General features: G+C 39.3%; 1 pseudogene; it reads left to right on the plus strand.

Annotated features, from left to right (window-relative positions):
* The first annotated feature begins 6,593 nt into the window (after window positions 1–6,593).
* Window positions 6,594–7,416, plus strand: LOC109131598 (annotated as a pseudogene).
* The last annotated feature ends 13,004 nt before the right edge of the window (window positions 7,417–20,420 follow it).

Genomic DNA, 20,420 nt, shown 5'->3' on the forward strand with positions numbered 1-20,420 from the left:
AAATCTAAAAAAGGTAAAAACTAGGTTTTAGACTCTCTAAAAAGCTGGACTCTTTGGTGGCTGCAGGTACAAGGGCCTTATATAGGAGGTGAGGTGGAAGCCCTAAAAATACAAAAAGTCAAAGCAGTCAACGGCTCGGTCAACTCGACCAGTGCTCGGTCGAGTGGTTGGTCGAGCTGGCTTCTCTCGTGCATTCTCCACTCGGTCGAGTCCTTCTCAGCACACGGTCGAGTGGTGGTCGAGTGGTGCGGTCGAGTTGGACTCCGGACCTTGATTCTACAGCCTTAACTCTCTTGTTTTCTCCTCAGGATTGCTTCACTTCTCCTCAGCATTGCTTCCATGCTCCTTAAGCTCCAAAATCACCTATTTATGCATGAAAAGATGCAAATGCAATGCAACTATACTCTAATGCATGATTAGTCCTAAAGCTATACAATAATGGCCTAAATGGATAGCAAAAGATGCAAAAGTTGTGAATAAAATAAGGGAAAACAAGGTAAAATATATGAACATCATATATAGAATAGAAAAGAGGATGAATGAAAGGTTTGAAACCAGGTTTGGATCTGTTGAGAGTGATCTCAAACAGATGAAAGAGCACGTGCTTTCCACCTGTTACCAGAAGACCTTCGGAAAAAACTGTTGACACCAAAAGGTCCACCAGCAGTTCCAGGAAAAATGCAACAAAACTACTTTGTCAACAGTCCTGTGGTAATGTCTGAATTATGTTAATGTTATGGCTGATTTTTCAGAATATTTAGGTTGATTTTTCATTAACTTTAATTGTCTTCGCTATGTTATACAAGAAGATGGCAGTGGTTTGGCTGGGGTCAGTAGTAATCTGGATAAAGATTTTGAAAAAGATAATCCTCTTAATTTCATTGAGAAGTCTCCAGCTGCTACGAAACCAACTCATTGGCGTCACACGCAGAAAAATACCAAAGATGCAAAGAGGGACAAAGAATTAGATGCAAAGAAGGCCAAAGAGATTGCGGCCAAGAAGGCTGCTGAATTATGTTAATGTTATGGCTGATTTTTCAGAATATTTAGGTTGAGTTTTCATTAACTTTAATTGTCTTCGCTATGTTATACAAGAAGATGGCAGTGGTTTGGCTGGGATCAGTAGGAATCTGGATAAAGATTTTGAAAAAGATAATCCTCTTAATTTCATTGAGAAGTCTCTAGCTGCTACGAAACCAAATCATTGGCGTCACACGCGGAAAAATGCCAAAGATGCAAAGAGGGACAAAGAATTAGATGCAAAGAAGGCCAAGGAGATTGCGACAACGAAGGCCAAGGATGAGGCGGCGGCTGCAAAGAAGGCCAAAGAAGCTGTGGCAAAGAAGGTCAAAGAGTTGGCGGAAAAGAAGGTTGGAGATAATCTGCACAAGAAAAGAGGTAGAAAGACTACTAAGCCTACTACTTTGAAGTCGTTGCAATTTGTAGAACCTGTTTTGAATGAGGGAGAAGCCAAATCTGGTGCAAACGCTTGTGCCGACACTGCTGACAGCAGTCTATGTGATATGACAGCCGAGGTTATGGCTGAAAACGATGTCCTTCAACCTGAATCTGAGGATGATGAAGAGGAAAAGATTAGGCTTGATAGAATTAAAGCTTTTAGGCTGGAGAGTGTTAAGCTTTCCCCGGATGGAAGTGCATTGAATACACAACAAGCTACACAAGCGAGGATTTTTCCATATATTGGAGACAACGGACTGACGTGCATGAGGAAGAACTGTGTACATGGACCTGGAATATATGATCCTCTGGCACCTGTTGATCCGGTCAAGTTGCAGAAACTTTTGGAGTTCCTAAAGACCGCCGAGTATGACCCTTTAGACCCTTTTTCTTAACAACTTGTTAACATTATATATTAATTCTTATTTGTTTCTCAGGGGTACACCATTAGGCAAATTCTATAGGACTCTCATCACCGAAAGAAAGAACTGGCCAGTGAAGGATGGTACCTATGGGTGGCTGTGTGATGAAGTAAGTTTAACAAGTGACTGAGTTATAATATTTACGGCTGAGATATAATACATAATGGCTGACTTATTATATTTATGGCTGAGATATAATACATAATGGCTGACTTATTAGGTTTAAGTCTGAGTTATAATACATAATGGCTGAGTTGTTATTATCTGTTTTACAGCACATGAGCGCGTTTATGAGACTCCTTAGGGTTAGGTACAAACGAGATCCCTTTCCATTCCACAAAAAATGCATTGCGTTTATAGACCCGTGGTACACCACTATGATAGTTCGTGACTATGCTCAGTTCAAGATGAAACCCAAAATGTTTAAATTCAAAGGCAACAGCTACGAAGATTTAGTTAATGGTTTGGCTCCACTAAACAACCGACTAAAATGAAGTGGATAGAAGAAGTGGAGCACTTGTATATTACTCCACAAACTGGAGGCAATCACTGGGTGGCGTTGCACGTGGATCTCATCAGAAGGCATATTGATTGCTATGATAGCATCGTGGGTCAAGCAACCAAATACAGTGATATTAGAATGCTGAATGCTTGTAGGGCGTTTACGCTGATGATTCCAGCAAGTATGAACGATATAGTTCCTCACAAATATCGTACACCTACTTTTGATCAGTTCAGTTTTAGGAGGAATAGTGTCTCCAAGGTCCCTCAAAACGTACAGGTTGGTGACTTTGGCGTGTACGCTCTAAAGTTTGTAGAATGTCTAGCGCTTGGTTTGTCTTTCGATGGCATCTGTGATTAAAATATCCAGGCTATACGGGTTAAAATGGCAGAGCAGAAATCTACGATGAGGCACCTGATTTTATGGATCAGGTGCGATAATGCATTATGCCCTTCGTTTTGTCTCTTTTGGTAGGAATTGTACTATGATTTGTAAAACATTTGGATTTGTCTTGGTATGAATTTTACTTGGGTATGTAAAACATTGATTTGTCTATTTTCAAAGTTATGGCTGATTTACGGTTAAGTTACGGTTGAGTTATATACTTCACACGGCTGAGTTATGAATTTACGGTTGAGTTTTCTCATTAGCCTGGGTTCTGCCGCCGTAGAAATCTATCTGCACCATTATCTTGACTCGATCTCGATTACTAAAATAAAAAATCACTACAATCACATCATTTATACTAAAACATTAAATCGAACGACGTCGTTTAACAATAATATACGTGATGACTATGTTATGTACTTTACAATAATGCTACGACTGAGTTATGTAAAGCCATACGGCTGAGTTATGCAACGGCCATATTAATTTATTATATACTATTTCGAGAATACAAAAAGTGTTGTTGGGGAGACGCAAACAATAATTATGTTTCTTGTTATCATCCACACGCGTAATAAACACATTTTCAACGATTTATTATTAGAATAAAAAGAAATTCAAAATTTGAATTCAAATTTCTGAACCTTTTTTAATTAAAAAAAAAACCCCCCAACAATTGAATGGTGTGGCTGAGTTATCATATTAAACGAGTGGCTTATGTAATATATGTAAATTTAAATTATTATAACTCAAAATTTAAATTTAGAATTGAAAAATGAATATTACAATTATTATAACCAATAATGAGTAATAATTATAGACAAAGAGTGATTTTTACACATTCTGATCAAAATGTGTAAAAAAATCAAAACATGACATTTAGGGGTTAGGGTTAGGGTTAGGGTTAGGGTTTGGGGTGTAGATGAGCAACATTATTTGTTTTTAATTTAACAGTTTGGTTTTGGTTCTAATGTGTTTGGTTTAAGGTGATAATATGGATATACTAATATGATTACTATTTGAATATTTTTTAAAAAAATTTGAAATTAATTTTTGGTTATTTCCGGTTATGGGTCGGTTAGATTAATATATAACCATAAATATATTGTAGTTAAGTAGATTAGCCTAATATAACCGAAATTAACCAAACATACCAGTACAAAAATACCAAATTGGGAAAAAAAAATTCGGTTCGGTTCGGTTTGGTCGGTTATTTAGACATTCTAATTTGAGGGTTGGCTGAGATACCGTTTATGACGGCTGAGTTATTGTTTACGGTCCTCAATAATATGAAAACATATTCTTCTCTCTATCCTTGGTCTTTCGTTCTTTTAAATTATCCATTTACAACGTGCCTCGATCTTACAAAAAGTGTTGTTGGGGAAACCCGAACAATACTTATGTTTATGCTCAGATCCACACGCGTAAAACATCCTCCAAAGTCAGCTTTTTCACTATATATTATACAAAATAATTAAAATATTGAACTCAAAATTCGAATAAAAAAATAAAAACAGAGGTAGTAACAAACGTTTATGTGTCTTTAGACATTCTCTATTAGTGAGAAACGACTTCGTTTGGCAAAAACTAAAACCCCCAAATCCATTAAAACCAAATCCCTAATTTTTCAAATCATCATCTTCTCCAAATCGATCCTCTCCTTTTCATTTTCACAGTGTCTCGTCCTTTTCACCAAGCTCGTTTTTCCTCTATACTTGATTTTTCTATCTTCTCCTTTAGTTTTGAGTTGCAATTCTGGGCAATCGAGTGGGCAAAAATTAAACCGCGGGTTTCCTTCGAAGTGTCATTGGGGGTTAGAAGTTGTTATCTACACGTCGACCACAAAACAAAATCCAGGAAGACCTTTCTTCCGATGTACAACCAAACAAGATGTAAGTAATTTTGAATTTTATGTTTTCTGGTTATGAAATAATTATTATCGTTTGCATTTCTAGGACCATTTGTTTAAATAGGTTGAAGATGGTGTGTATGAGGAGGTTGTAGATGCTTTGCCGAAATTATCTATCATTGACAGCGAGTTAAACAATGTGAAATCTGAGGTTGCAGTGGAGATTGAAGAGTTAAAAGCTATGATCGAAGGATTGAAGGTAGAAGAAATGTGGAACAAAAGAGAAATTAAGAAATGGAAATTGATGATCAAGATGTTCTTCATGTGCTTTTGTTTTACTGTCATTGCCATTGTGATCCTAATGTTATGTAAAACAAAAAAACAGAGGATGCTTGTTCTTGGTTATTAGTGTATTTGTCTTAGTTTTGTGTCCTTTTCTCTTTGTTTTGTGTCTTGGTAATGAAATGCTATTATAACTCAAAATTTAAATTTATAATTGAAAACTGAATATTACAATCATTAAAACCAATAAAAAGGTATATTTATAGACTCAGAGTGATTTTTACACATTCTAATTTGAGGGTTGGCTGAGTTATCGTTATTCACGACTGAGTTATGTAAATAATTTAGATAAATTGATGGCTGAGTTATTAAATATTGTGTTTGATTTATCGAACTGAATGGTTGAGTTATCATTCCTTAATGGTTGAGATGTCGAAATAACGACTGATTTCTATTAATATGACGGTACAACATAAACGAAAAAACAAAAAACAAAATACACACTATCGTAGTTCCTTGTTCATAGTTCATATTTCCTATAGAAGATGACACGAAAGTACAATGGAAATCACTTTCTGAAACCGACGTCATCTGGGCCAAATTCTTCAAACATATCAACCAAATCATTCCAAACTATGCTACTCAACATCTTGGGTTTATTGCCACCTTTTGCCCTTATCCTCTTGAGTGCACGCATCTGGGCTCCGTATAACGTCCTAGCCACCAAATTAAACTGCGTCCAAACCGTTAAAGTATGCTTTGGATCCCACGTGTATTTACGCTACAATTAAAGGAAAGAAACGATAAGAATATAGAATAATATCAATATGGTGGTTTGTCCAGAGATCTTACCGCGAGGAGGAGAAACCATCGTCTCTTAAAGTGGAAGGGAATCAAGCGGTACGTCGGCCACGCATGGTGCCAGTTGTGTTGAAGTATTCCTCCAATCGCGATAGAGATAACGTGAAGGAACTTGAACCACGTAATAGTGGTTGTGTCAACCCAGAAACCCACACCAGGGTTTAGAACCATAATATTCTCCCGATCAGTGGCGCAAATGATCGCTTCGACATCTCTTACAAACTGTCCATCGATATGAGGAACAGCTTCCATGTCGATAGGAAGATGTAACAAATAGAAAGATATGTGAGTTTTGTAATAACGAGTATAAAGAGAAACAATAGAAACAAAGAATGAGATGAAAGAGAGTCAGACATATGAATGAGGAGAATATAAAGGAAAAACAATAGGAAAATGAAAGGTCGCGTCTATTATTAGGTTAACTTATGGTTTCCCGCCAAAATATTGCTTGACGGCTGAGTTATAGTTTTACGGGAAAACGAAAGGTCACATCAATTCATGTGAAGGCTGAGTTATAGTGAGTTATGGCTGAGTTATCAAAAGAAACAATCAGCAAGTAATTGGATGATATATATGACTTAACGGCTGAATTATAATATTTTACGTGAAAAGGAAAGGTCATATGACGGATGAGTTATAGTGCATTATGGCTGAGTTATCACAAGAAACAATCTGAAAGTAAATGGCTGATATATATGACCTGACGACTGAGTTGTAAAATCTATAGTGATTTATAAATCTGTGATGGATGAGTTATAGTGATTTATAAATCCGTGATGGCTGTGTTATCACAAGAAACAATCCTCTCAAAGCTTTTCTCTGGCCATGCGCGATGTTGAACCAAGACGTGATTCAAGAGATCCTCTCTCATTGTTCAGCGACAGAGATTGCAAGATTCCGTCTACAAAACAAAGAGTGCAACAAACGAAGTTACGAGTTCAGATTTATCGATCATCATCTCCATAGAGCCAACTCTGTTTTCGGCTATTTTGTTCATTACGAGAACAAATGGTTTAAGTATCGGCCCCGTTTTGTCCCCGGCGTTGAAGGAGAACAAGAAGAAAAAGAAGATAAAACACAAATCTCGCTTCAGTTTCTTCCTTAGAACAACGCAAAGATCAAAGCTTGTGAAACACATCATGGGATTTTGATCTGTATCGGTGATAGGTTTAAAGGAGCGAAAACGATACCAGAGTACATCGTTTGTAAACCAGCCTACAACTCGATATCTGACGATCGCAACAGGTGTAATGGTGATTTCTTTAAATCCGTTTCGGTATAAGATCATTAGGTTTTCTGAACCAAGGACATGGATGACCAAGGAAGCTTTGTATATTCAGAACTGTGAGGTCTTCGATTCTGATTCCTTCGCTTGGAAGCGGCTGAATGATTTCGAGTTATCAGAGTTTTTCCCGAGAGAAGCTATACCGGTATCAGCACACGGTTTCTTGCATTGGTTAACAATGAAGAACAATGTGATCCGATTCTGTATGCGAACCGAAACTTGGTCTATTTTCTCTGTTTTGGACGTACTATTAGGCGATAGCAGTCTCATCTTGGTCAGCTACGAAGGAAAGCTAGGTGTTACTCAACATTCGGAATCAAGAAACGGAGCTGTGTTATGGGTTTTGGAGAACAATTTGAGACAGTCTTAGGTAAAAGTGGAAGACGCTAAAATTACTGCATTGAAAGATGAATATGCACAACCCTTTTGGTTCCCAAGCAGCGACGTCGTATCAGTGGCGGCTAATGATCGGCTCGGTCTCTACAACATGAATAGCAACAACTGTCGATATTTGCATAGGGATAATTTGTTCTCGTCCGGCCACCCACCCAGTTATCATCTTATACCTTTCTACTCAAACTACGACAGAGCTTGTTTGGATAAAGATGAAGCTGAAAGAAAAGATACGAAAGGAGTGGGAAATGGAGAGAGTAAGCTTTTTTTGTTGTGATCGGATAGATTATGTGACAGATGAGTTATAATGATTAATAAAACCGTGATGGCTTAGTTATCACCGAAGAAACAATCTGAAAATAAATGGCTGAATTATTTCAATGTCACGACTGAGTTATAATATTTATGGGAAAACGTCATGTGACAGCTGAGTTATAGTGAGTTATGGCTGAGTTATCACAATAAACAATCAGCAAGTAAATGGATGATATATGACTTTACGGCTGAGTTATAATATTTACGAGAAAACGAAAGGTCTTGTCGATTCATGTTACGGCTGAGTTATAGTGATTTTTTAGGGACGCGTGGCAAAAAACATTGAATGTTTGCACGGTCTTTTAGAGTGGTTCTTGGGACACAACGAAAGTCCTGACGCAATCTGATTGGTGGAAGGGGATCGCAGTTGCGTTCCAAGTTTTAGTATAAATAGGGGAAGGGTTGGAAATGTTCAGAGTTTTCCCTAACTCGAACGAAACTAGCAAAGATGCCAATGACTACCCGATCTGCATGGTTGAAAGAAGCCCGGGAACAGACAGCCGCTGGAGCTAGCGGTTTCAATCCGAATGCGTCGGATAATGCCCCCCCCCCCTCAAGAGGAGACGGAGACGTCTCGATCCCGTGAACTCGTTCTGAGTTTCAACGTCGTCGAGCAGGAAGTGGATCCTTTGGGAAAGGAACTCCGGATGTACCGAGCTCGCCGCAAGAGATTAGGCGCGTATATCAATGCCCTTTGTCTTAAACTCGAGCAAGTCTTTCGGCTCTGTAGATTGGAAGGGACTATCCGAGTCCTGGATGAGCTCATCGCCGAAGGTTTCTCTCTGGCGAAGTGGCGCATGACTCGTCTACTTGCTGAGCATGCCTCGTGCGAAGAACAGGTCTCCCGTATGGTGGTGCCCAACTTACCCGAAGGTGATTACAAACCTTTGGGAGAGTCTGACTTCCCACGCATCACGGACGTCTGGACCTACCGAGCTAGCGTGGAGAGGCTGAGGCAGTACGTCAACTACTTGGAGTCAACAGACCATTTCTTCCGCGAAAGCCATGCCATAGAAGGTCCATGTGCATTCTTGGAGGAGATGGTGTCCAAGGGCTCCGAAGTGCCGATGGAACGGCTTGAAGCCTTAAGGCGGGATCATCAGATCTTGCGATCTGAACTGAGCAAGCTGGTGGTNTTTTCCCTAACTCGAACGAAACTAGCAAAGATGCCAATGACTACCCGATCTGCATGGTTGAAAGAAGCCCGGGAACAGACAGCCGCTGGAGCTAGCGGTTTCAATCCGAATGCGTCGGATAATGCCCCCCCCCCCTCAAGAGGAGACGGAGACGTCTCGATCCCGTGAACTCGTTCTGAGTTTCAACGTCGTCGAGCAGGAAGTGGATCCTTTGGGAAAGGAACTCCGGATGTACCGAGCTCGCCGCAAGAGATTAGGCGCGTATATCAATGCCCTTTGTCTTAAACTCGAGCAAGTCTTTCGGCTCTGTAGATTGGAAGGGACTATCCGAGTCCTGGATGAGCTCATCGCCGAAGGTTTCTCTCTGGCGAAGTGGCGCATGACTCGTCTACTTGCTGAGCATGCCTCGTGCGAAGAACAGGTCTCCCGTATGGTGGTGCCCAACTTACCCGAAGGTGATTACAAACCTTTGGGAGAGTCTGACTTCCCACGCATCACGGACGTCTGGACCTACCGAGCTAGCGTGGAGAGGCTGAGGCAGTACGTCAACTACTTGGAGTCAACAGACCATTTCTTCCGCGAAAGCCATGCCATAGAAGGTCCATGTGCATTCTTGGAGGAGATGGTGTCCAAGGGCTCCGAAGTGCCGATGGAACGGCTTGAAGCCTTAAGGCGGGATCATCAGATCTTGCGATCTGAACTGAGCAAGCTGGTGGTGGAATAACCGTTGGAGTCCGATCTATTCGGCTCCCATTCTGAGACTACATGACCGTCCAAAATTCTAGTGATGGGAATCAGTTTGTGCCGAGATCAGAAGACTCGTTTTTAGCCTTCCCATGGGAACTAGTTCGCTTTTTATTATTTATTTTTTTATTTTGGTGAATTACCTATCTGAATGTAATCAATTCTAATTTAATGGAAATTTAATGGCAATTCTTCAGCAAAGTCGATGTGAGATGAAAGAGAGTCAGACATATGTGCGATGAAAGAGAGTTAGACACATGTGAAGGCTGAGTTATAGTGAGTTATGGCTGAGTTATCAAAAGAAACAATTAGCAAGTAATTGGATGATATACATGACTTAACGGTTGAGTTATAATATTTTACGTAAAAACGAAAGGTCATGTGACGGATGAGTTATAGTGCGTTATGGCTGAGTTATCGTAATTCCGGTTAAATTATATTAATATTAAACATTACAGAAAGAAATCAAAAGAACAAAGTTCAGAGTTCATAGAAGACGAGACGACAACACGATGAAATTAACTTTTTAAAACCGATTAAGAAGAGGAGGAGCCACAAACTTTTAGTTTATCCCAATGAGGAGGAGGAGGAACCACGCACTGTTCGACATCGGCCTCGGCAATCTCTCTCATAACCTCTAACCTCAGGTGCTCTGCCTCTAAGTCGACAAGTTCTCCACCCAAGATTGATTCAGTTGGGATATTTGAGCGTCGATTAGTTCCACTTGATGCTCGAGGGCGGTCTTCTCTTCCTTCTTCTGCATATGATTATCCATCATATGCAGAATTGCTGCATAGCGATCTTTTGTCTCCACCTCGGCCGCGACTCTCGTCTGAGTAAAAGCTTCGGACACGGCCAATAGTGCTTCCTCTTCCCACTCGAAATCTTCATTTCTTTGACGTTTACTGGAACTTGAGCCGGCCATGCATGGCTGATTGTCTTCGTCTCCCCACTCTGCCTTGTGTTTTTCACGTCTGCTGGAACCCTCTCCGTCCATTGCTCTACTATCAATATAAAAACAACTGTCACCAACTGATATATGCAATGGTCGGAAAATATGCAATAGATTGAGAGGGCATGGAGAGGAGACTTATATGTGTAACGATCGAAGGAAATGCAATATAAAGATAGATGAGATTTGAAGGTGAACTGTTAGACGAAGATCCAATATTTATAGGTGCAGTGAGCAGAGAAGAAGAAACCGAAACGATACAATGAATTATATGAATATAAAGCGAAAGGTCCCGTCTATTATTAGGTTAACTTATGGTTTCCCGCCAAGATATTGCTTGATGGCTGAGTTATAGTTTTACGGGAAAACAAAAGATCACGTCGATTCATGTGACGGCTGAGTTATAGTTATCAAAAGAAAGGTCGCGTCTATTATTAGGTTAACTTATGGTTTCCCGACAAAATATTGCTTGACGGCTGAGTTATAGTTTTACGGGAAAGCGAAAGGTCTCGTCGATTCATGTGATGGCTGAGTTAAAGTAAGTGATGGCTGAGTTATCACTAGGAATAATATGGAAATAAATGGCTGATATATATGACTTGACGGCTGAGTTATAAAATTTACGGGAAAACGAAAGGTCTTGTTTATTCATGTGACGGCTGAGTTATAAACTCAGCCAAGGTCTCGTCGATGCGTCTATTACAGGATTAATTTTTGTTCACCCGCTTGTGCTTGGATGTGTTGTTTGGATTATGGTTTCCATTCTCTCCGCTATGGAGACTATGTAATCATGTGCAAAAATTGTAACCTTTTGTGGTTGTCCCTCAAAGTCTCTGAGATCCTTTAGGGTTTCCAGCAGTGATTTCCAGTTTTACCTTAATATGTTCTATGTATCCACCTTTTATGCTTCCACATTTTAGTATCTACTCTCACTTTGAGGTTGAATTATAATGAAGTTACGGCTGAGTTATAGTTTTACGGGAAAACGAAAGGTCACATCGATTCATGTGACGGCTGAGTTATCATAATGAACAATCTATAATGGCTGAGTTATCAAAAGAAAGTTCGCGTATATTTTAAGGTTAACTTACGGTTTCCCGCCAAAATTTTGCTTAACAGATGAGTTATACTTTTACGGGAAAACTAAAGGTCTCGTTGGTGGCTGAGTTATAGTAAGTAATGGCTGAGTTATCACACGAAACAATCTGAAAGTAGATAGCTGATATATATGACTTGACGGCTGAGTTAACAAAAGGAACAATCTGAGAGCAAACGACTGGTTTATACGACTTGACGGCTGAGTTATTACACAAAATAAAACAAATCTCCCTAACTACATCCGACAAGTTTTCATATTGTGCCCAACTTGCTTACATCGCGAACATGCTGGTTGCTTCCTAGGGCGTTTATTTTCAATGGCAACTTCCAAAGATGATTTAATCCTACGCTTCTTGGGCCTTCCTGGCTGGTTCACAACAATCGGAGGCAAGCACTTCTGATTATCCACAGCTTTAGGAGCAGGGAATGATTCATCTGGAGGCATGATTGAACCAGCCCATCCGTTAACCAAATCGACACTCCTAAATTTCGGATCGCACATGGATATACGAGACACATCCATATGCTCTGCAGCTGCGATTGCATGGATGCATGGTATTTTCTCGTGGTCAAAACGACGGCATGTGCATTTTTTTAGTTCCAAATTTACAACATGCAAAGATTATCCATAGCTCACTTGCACACGTACAACATCAATCATTAGTACCTCCATAAGTCTTGCAGAGGTGACACGTTCCTAGTAGGGAGTAGAACAAAAAAACGTTTTAGGCTGAATTATGAAAAAAATAAGGGCTGAGTTATGAAAACAATTATGGCTGATTTATGGAAACTATAAAAGTAATGGCTGATATATGGAAACAGTTACGGCTGAGTTATGTAAACTTACCTGTAACAGTTTCTCAATACCTCGAGTGATCGTTGTTAGCTGCGATTTCGCATCCTCTCTCCGTTCAGAAAACCATCTGGTCATCATATTTCGTATCGATTCGAGCAGTCGAACTATGGGAAGACTTCTAGCATTTGACAGTGCATGGTGCATTGATTCTGCAATATTCGTTGTCATTAAATTGTACCTTTCACCCGGGAAATGAACACGCGCCCAAATTCGGACACCAGCTCGTTGGAGGTATCCATGTAGTTCGGGATGACGTGCTTCAATCTCATTGAAAGCCTCATTAAAATCAGACAGCCTAAAACACCTTGCTGCTTTTTTCACCAGAGGGAATAAATGTTTTCCTTTGAACTTCACCAAGATGTTCTTATACAAATGGTAAGTGCAAATTCCACGCAAAGCCAGCAGATACACTTGACCAATCGCTTTCCCTACTAACTTATGTCTGTCGGAGATTATTGCAAGATCCTTTTCGTCAGAAATGGCAACTTTGAGTTGTGTAAAAAACCAACGCCAAGACTCATCATTTTCAGTGTCAATAACAGCGAAAGCTAATGGGAAAATTTGAAAGTTACCATCCTGAGCTAGGGCTGTTAGAAGCGTCCCTTTGTAACTACCATGGAGAACAACAACTTTGCGCATGAAAGCAAACCCAACAACTTTGCGCATGAAAGCAAACCCAACAACTTTGCGCATGAAAGCAAACCCAACAATACTCGCACCAAAAGCAATAAAAACATATTTGAATGTGTCTTCATCATCTATTTGAAGATGCGTGACTGTACCCGGATTTTCCCTTCTTAACTTGTATATGTAAGAGGGCAACTCGCTAAAACTATCCTCAGGATTCCCCTGATCGATCTGCCTTGCATTCAGCAGTGTTCGATATGCCTTCCAATAACCCATCTGTTGACACCAAACAAATTAATAAATCAGCCATAACATAGAGATTACTCAGTCGATACATTCGAATAAGTCAGCCGTAAATAATGAATAAATCAGCCGTAACATGTAAATAACTCAGCCTATACATACCTTTAAGTCAGCCATTATTATCAATAAGTCAGTCGAAACATAGTTATTACCTTTAGACTAAATTGCTCATTGAAAATGACTCCGACACTTTTAGGTTTAACATCCGGACCATGATCACCAAGATAGTCCCTGTAAAGACCTTCCAATACATCAGCTATTGATTGGCGGGATCTAATAGAACGTTCAGTCACAGAACATGTGTGTTCCGAATCGTACAAACGAAGATGAAAATCTGGGTAATTCCCTTGTACAGATGCACGAACTCTCCAAAGACATCCTTCAACCCAACACCCCTAAACCACTTGTCTCGGATATTATACTGGTACATTAAAATCAAATCCATCCCTAACCGAAATAAGTTTCACGTGATTCCTGAACTCCTTTTTGCTCTTGTATCTTTGTCCTATAGCAATTTTTAGCGTTGACACCTCCAACCTACTAGCCTCCGGATTCATCTTCGATCCGACAAAGTTATCATCTTTATGAGCTTTCTTCTAAGGAGGCGGAGTAGGTGGGTCTTCCTCTTTACTCTGAGGCTCGCCCAATACAGAAAATTGCTCGTCATCAGATGACTCACCACCGGAGTCGTCGAAAAAATCAAATTGGCTTGAAAATTTATTGTCTTCTTCTTCGTCAGATGCTACTTCGACAACTTCTTCTTCTTTTTCGTTTTCTTTGTCAACGATCTTACCATAATCAAAACAAGTTCCTTCAAATCCCCCACCGTACACTTCGTATGTAGTTTCTGCTTTTGAGTCACTGCTTATCATACTTCCTCTAGCTCCACTAGTTTCTGTAGACTCTTTCGCCGAAAACTCTACACAGAAAACATTGCAACTGTAGATCATTGGAGACAAAAACTGGTGGAGTATCATGCGCCATTAGTTTCAGTGCCTTGTTCGAGAACATGTAGTTCAGCTTTAGCTCATGGCTAAACGCGTCCAATCCGTAGTCTTCAAGAACAAGCTTCACAAGCTTGTCGTGTGTTGTGCCTCCATCTATCTGCACAACTATACAACCTCTATCGTCGGTGTTAAATACATATCTCTGTGTCTTTACCCAATTACTGGAAACAACTAGAACCGGAACTGGATCCATGAAAGAAAAATGAAGAAAAAGGTGAAGAAGAAGTAGAAGAACAAGGTGAAGAACAATGTGAAGAAGAAGTAGAAAGAACTAGGTGAAGAAGAAAAGTGAAGAAGAAGTATAAGAACAAGGTGAAGAAGAAGGTAAATAGTTCACTTATTTACCAGTTGAAGAACAAGAGTCGAACGACGTTTCGTATTTCCGGAGAAAAAAAAAAGATGACATGGATGTTGCGACCGACGTGGCAACTCAGCCATCAAACAATTAATAACTCAGCCTATATAAAACTCAGTCACAATATGAAAAACATTACAGTAACTAAAAAACATTACAGTAATTAAAACGTAAAAAAATTGCTGCCATATTCAGCCGCTTCATCAACTGAAAATATGTAACTCAGCCGTATCGTTTAATAAGTCAGCCGTAAATGAATAACATTCTAGTAATTAATTTGTTGCTACTAAGTCAACCGTCAAATGGTTGAGTTGTATGATAAGTCAGCCTATCACGACTGAGTTGTACGATAAGTCAGCCTATCACGGTTGAGTTGTACGATAAGTCAACCATAACAGTTGCTCATAATTCAGCCGTTTTTCATAACTCAACCAGTCGGAAAATGGTAAGTCAGTCGTGTCGTAATGATAACTCAGCCAAAATTTTGACAACTCAGCCAAAATTTTGACAACTCAACCATCGGGTGAAAACTCAGCCGTAAGGACGGCTGAGTTATAGCATATCTCAACCAGATTTTAATAAGTCAACCGTAACGCTTGGTTGAGTTATGCTATAAGTCAGTCGTCCGCTATTACTCAAATGTTTGTTTCCATAACTTATCCGCAACATACCTATAACTCAACCACAACATTCATCTGTAACGCGTTATGGCTGAGTTATGGTTACACGTCAGCGATTTCTGACGTGGCGTCTGACGTGGCAATAACATTTTTGTAATAACGTTTTTTCCGGTAACATAAACCAAGGGCACGCTGGGTTTATTGAAAATACCCGAAATATTCTAGTAATAAAATCTTTTTTGTGGATTCTGGTAATATTACCTAATTTGGATAACATTTGAGTAAATCACCCTTCTATATATATATATATATTTTTAACTCTAGGTCATCTATTCTTACTTTTTGTTGGAATATATGATTTGAAGAAACAAGTTGAAATTATGCTTAATAAATGTATGAATTGGAGTGGTAGTATATAAAAAAAAAAGAGATTTAAATTTGTTTATTTGTATCTGCACTAATCAAACCATATCAGTTGTTTTCAATTCATGCATAGAAGCTAGAAGTAGTTGTAGAGCAGATTCTGGGTGACTGGCCGTTGACCAACAAGGAACTTGTAAAAATATTAAAAGCATATATGATCGTGATCTTGAGAGGTATGAAAGCTATACTATACATGTTAATCAGAACACATTGGAGAGTAACTTCGAGGAACGGTCCAAAAATTGTATTTTGGGGGTGGGTGTCAATGTTAGTGTAGAAGAGACAAGAGACACATAATTTTTAACGAGGTTCAGCGAATGCCTACGTCCTCAAACTTTGTTGGTAATACTTCTTGAGCACAATTACAGTTAGTGCTCAATATTGGACTTACACAAACCTAAGATCTTCTCTTAGCTTGTTCCCAATCTATTCCCAACCCACTAAAAGATCTCTAAGATCAACAACACTGATCTACACCCAGGACTCTCACTTAGAAACAAAAACCCTCACTCTTTTCTTCCAAAGATGCCAAAGGCTTACAAGGTTTTTCCTCTCTTTCCACGTTCTAAAGAGATGAGTTTCTAAGTCCTATACCCTCCCAAGACTAACAACTTTCCTAAAATCAAGAGGAAATATTCCATTTAACTTTATTCTTTGTTAAACGAATATTTCCTAATCCCATTAAATCTTCTAAATATCTTCAAGATTCCTTTTTCTTTTTGCTTTACCTCCAACTAATATCCCAAGACATGCCTTAATTATATCTTCACAAAAATTCAAGACCGAGACATACAGACAAAATCAACAGGCCTCTGATGCTCCTTTATCGGATAGACATACATCAGATGCTTGTGCCGAGACAGAAACTTGTGCGGACATATTTTGAACAGCTTCCTGAACTTCATCTTCAACTTGAGCTTGCTCACATACACTTACAGCCAACACCAACAACTTTTATGCGGGCCAGTTTAAATCAAAATGCTCATTTTGTTGTTTTTAGGGTTTGGAAGCCCAAGAGGTAGATATAAAAGGTCTATTGTCGATGCTCTAAACTTGGGTTAGCCTTTTTCTCTTGTGCAGAAGGGAGAAAGCTTCCAGAGAAGTTATGAGCTTGTTCCTGTGGTTGGATATCTGAGGTTGTAAATGTATTAGGTGCTATGGTTTTGTCTTTGGACATGTGCAATCTATTTTTCTCTGTTTTGCAAAGGTGAGTGCATGAACATGGTTTATCTAAGTCAAGATCTTTGTTTCTCTGATTCTATGAGTTGTGTACTTAATTCCTTTGGGTGTTTATGTTTTTGTGACGCATGTGGCTTGGTTTCACTTCTCGGAATGCCTTAGATGCGTGTGAGGTGTTTGGAGGCGGAAATTAGAGCTAGACATCAAAGGAGATCGATGCTTGGCATCAGGAGGGGGTCGGTCGACATCAAGGCAAGAACGCTGAATGATGCGGACATCGATCCTACCACCCAAATCGTTGAACTAGATCCTGTATCACATCTTGTACAAGAAACACAAGAAGGTCGTATGACGCGATTAAAGGCTAAACAGCTCCGGAAGAGGTTTAACTTAGCCGTGCAAGACATTGTAAGATCCCTAGATGTGACACATGGACTTGTGGAGAAGTGTAAAAGAAGTAATTTGGCCACATATATCACCAAAGTGCACTTATCTTTTTGGTCAAAGTTCCTAAGAGAACTCTATAGTTAAGCATGCTTTGTGGAGTAGTCTCTGGATGGGTGATCTTCCAAGAAGTAATTGTCGAAACTGTGCAAGTGAGGACAAAACACAGGTAAAGATCATGTTGTGATTTGTAGGGAAGGTAACAAGTCTTTAAGGCCTTCCGGACATAGTAAATCGACCGTCGGATATTGATGGATTTACGGGCCTAGTGATAGGACGTGAATCCCATTAAGTGAGGTGGGCCCATGGACCAGGATTGGAAATGGGCCCACTAAGAGGTGACGGTCGGGGTGTTACACTAGAGCTGAAGGACGTCAACTGGTCTATAGCATCATAATTCTGCCACAACAAATATGATCACATTGCCGAGGAAGAGCTTGTTAATGCCTTCACCCAAATAGGCCTTGATCAAACCTTCTCCTCAGGTAAAAAAACCTTTTTTGGAAGGTCAAGGAACATGTAGAAGCCTAGAGAAGACATTGGAGCTGCAAGGGACGTCTGATACAAGCTTCACTTCCGAGAGCGAACAAAATAGTGAAGATCAAGATCAAGACATTGAGGACAAGGACAAGCATCAGGAGACTGAAGGTGATACTCTAGAGGAACTCCAGGAAGACCCCCTTCTTGAAGAATCAAGCGAACAAACAAGTACAAGACAAGAACCCTGAAGTAGTTCATCGATTAGTACAGGAAGTGGTTCAAAGAGCATCTATTGGGCCTAGATCGCATCTAGGTAAGTTTTATTCAATATTTTCGATCTTTGCAGGTTCAAGAAGCCCCAAAAATGGCTAGAAGACGTGCTCATCACGAGAGTTATAGTCTTGGTTTGTTTGTTGTTTGTTGATTATGACATGTGGAGATCTTATTGCTTGTGTGTCTGGCCAAGTAGATGGGAAGATTGTCTCATTAAGTATTTTTGGAAATACTTATGAATCTCATATATGTTACGGTACAGGTGAAGGCAAAGTGTGATAGTGGAATCAAGGCTATGAAGAGGAGGATGTTCTAGTGGCTCGATTGATTGGTACTTGGCTTATGTTAGGTTGCTAGAGTTGGGTCATTAGAGTCATGTTTGTTACTGGTAAGTTGTTTTATGATATTATTGGAATGTTGAATCTTTGGTTATTCGTTTATTCGTTTATTGGTTATTGGATTTATTGGTTTAATGCTTTTGGTTATCCGCTAGTTGTATTAATTGAGTTAGGTTGTTAGTGAGTATGAGATCACTAATAATTATTGTATGGAAAAAAACACGCTGGGTTGTTTCAGTAACAACCATGAGTTAGTTGATCCTTTTAATTGTTACTAAGGTACGATTGTACTTGTAGTGCTTATATTTTCTGGTCTACAAGGTGAGCTTCGCGGGTACTGCTGCCTCGATCTCGTATGCAAATGGAAAACACTGTCTTACCAAAACTCGCGGACAGGCTACACAATAGACCGATTATTGGAATCTTTGGAGCACGTTGGAGCACGTTTTCTCGACCTCGCATTATCGCAGCTCTTAATGCCCCCATTCCAGATGCTGACCCTGCAAACCAGCTTTGCTAGAGACACCACCTTGGCCAAAGAGATGGTGCAGTTGGTCGTCGAAACTACTAAGCTATTTACAAGATTTAGCTGTGTGTAATAAATTGATAGATAAATAGCCACAAAAGTTTAACAAAATACTATATTTTAATAGATTTGCTAGAAATGTGGTTGTATATAGTTACAATAGCTTTTTAATCAACATACCAGATTACTACCCGCAGGACTGGCCCAAATTAATTGGATGCCTAAAGCAAAAAAAAACTTTTATTCACCATTAAACACAATAAAAAAAATCGTAAAAATGCATTTCCCAGACTCAAACTCGTCAAGCCCTGTAAGTATGTGAAAACGATGACCACTGTACCACAACAACTCTTCAAATATGATGCCTAGAAATTTTAATATATTATCTGCTGCTTAAAGCTTGTGCTTTACGAGCTTTAGCTATGGGTCGGACCTGACTATCGGTGCCACCAGGTGATTTATAAGACATATTTTTGTAATTTTTTTTTTTAAAAGAGAGTTGTTATAATGAAGAAATTAATATTTATGTTACATTTGATGTAGAATTATGATAGTTTGATTACATATTGCTTTAGTGTACTTGGTTTTTGAGTTTTTCATATCAAAGTGATGTATTACTTTTTTTATCTTATATAAATTTGCTCGAGTTGTACTTCCATAGCTTGTAATATAGTAAAAGGTATTAATATTAAATTATTAACTAACTATTTCGTAAATGTAAAAGTTTTATTTAGGAAAGTAAAAGATCTACTACATGTAGTGTTTTTTTTTGAAAAATTAATTATCTTGTAAAATATGTTTTGAAAAGTGTTTTTGAAAACTGTCTTTCTATGCGTCCAATTCCCAAGCTGATAGGCTAATGCTTTGGGAGGAGATTCAACATAATTGCAATTTATTTGCGCAAGGTTGAGGGTAATCTTGGGTGATTTCAATGAAACGTTGGCCTCTTCGAAGCATTCTCGTGGCGCCACTCTTGTGAATGCGGCTAGTCTTAGGAGTTTTCAGTCTCTTATATCGGGCTGTGAGCTGGATGATCTAGCCTTTGTGGGTCTTCGGTTTACTTAGTGCAATAATCAATCTGACAATTCTATTGGTTAAAAATTGGACTGCGCTTTAGTAAATGATGTATGGGGACAGGCTTTCCCCTCTTCTTTTGCTAGTCTTGAGACTTGTGGAGTTTCTGATCATTGTCGCTCCAGTGCACACCTCTCCAGTGATTCTCATCACATTCGTCATCCGTTTAAGTGTTTTAATTAATTTGAGGAGCTGCCCTAGTTCCTCTCCATTGTTCTAGAAGTTTGGGAT

Source organism: Camelina sativa, unplaced genomic scaffold (genome assembly GCF_000633955.1).
Source record: "Camelina sativa cultivar DH55 unplaced genomic scaffold, Cs unpScaffold00674, whole genome shotgun sequence".
NCBI lineage: Eukaryota > Viridiplantae > Streptophyta > Magnoliopsida > Brassicales > Brassicaceae > Camelina > Camelina sativa.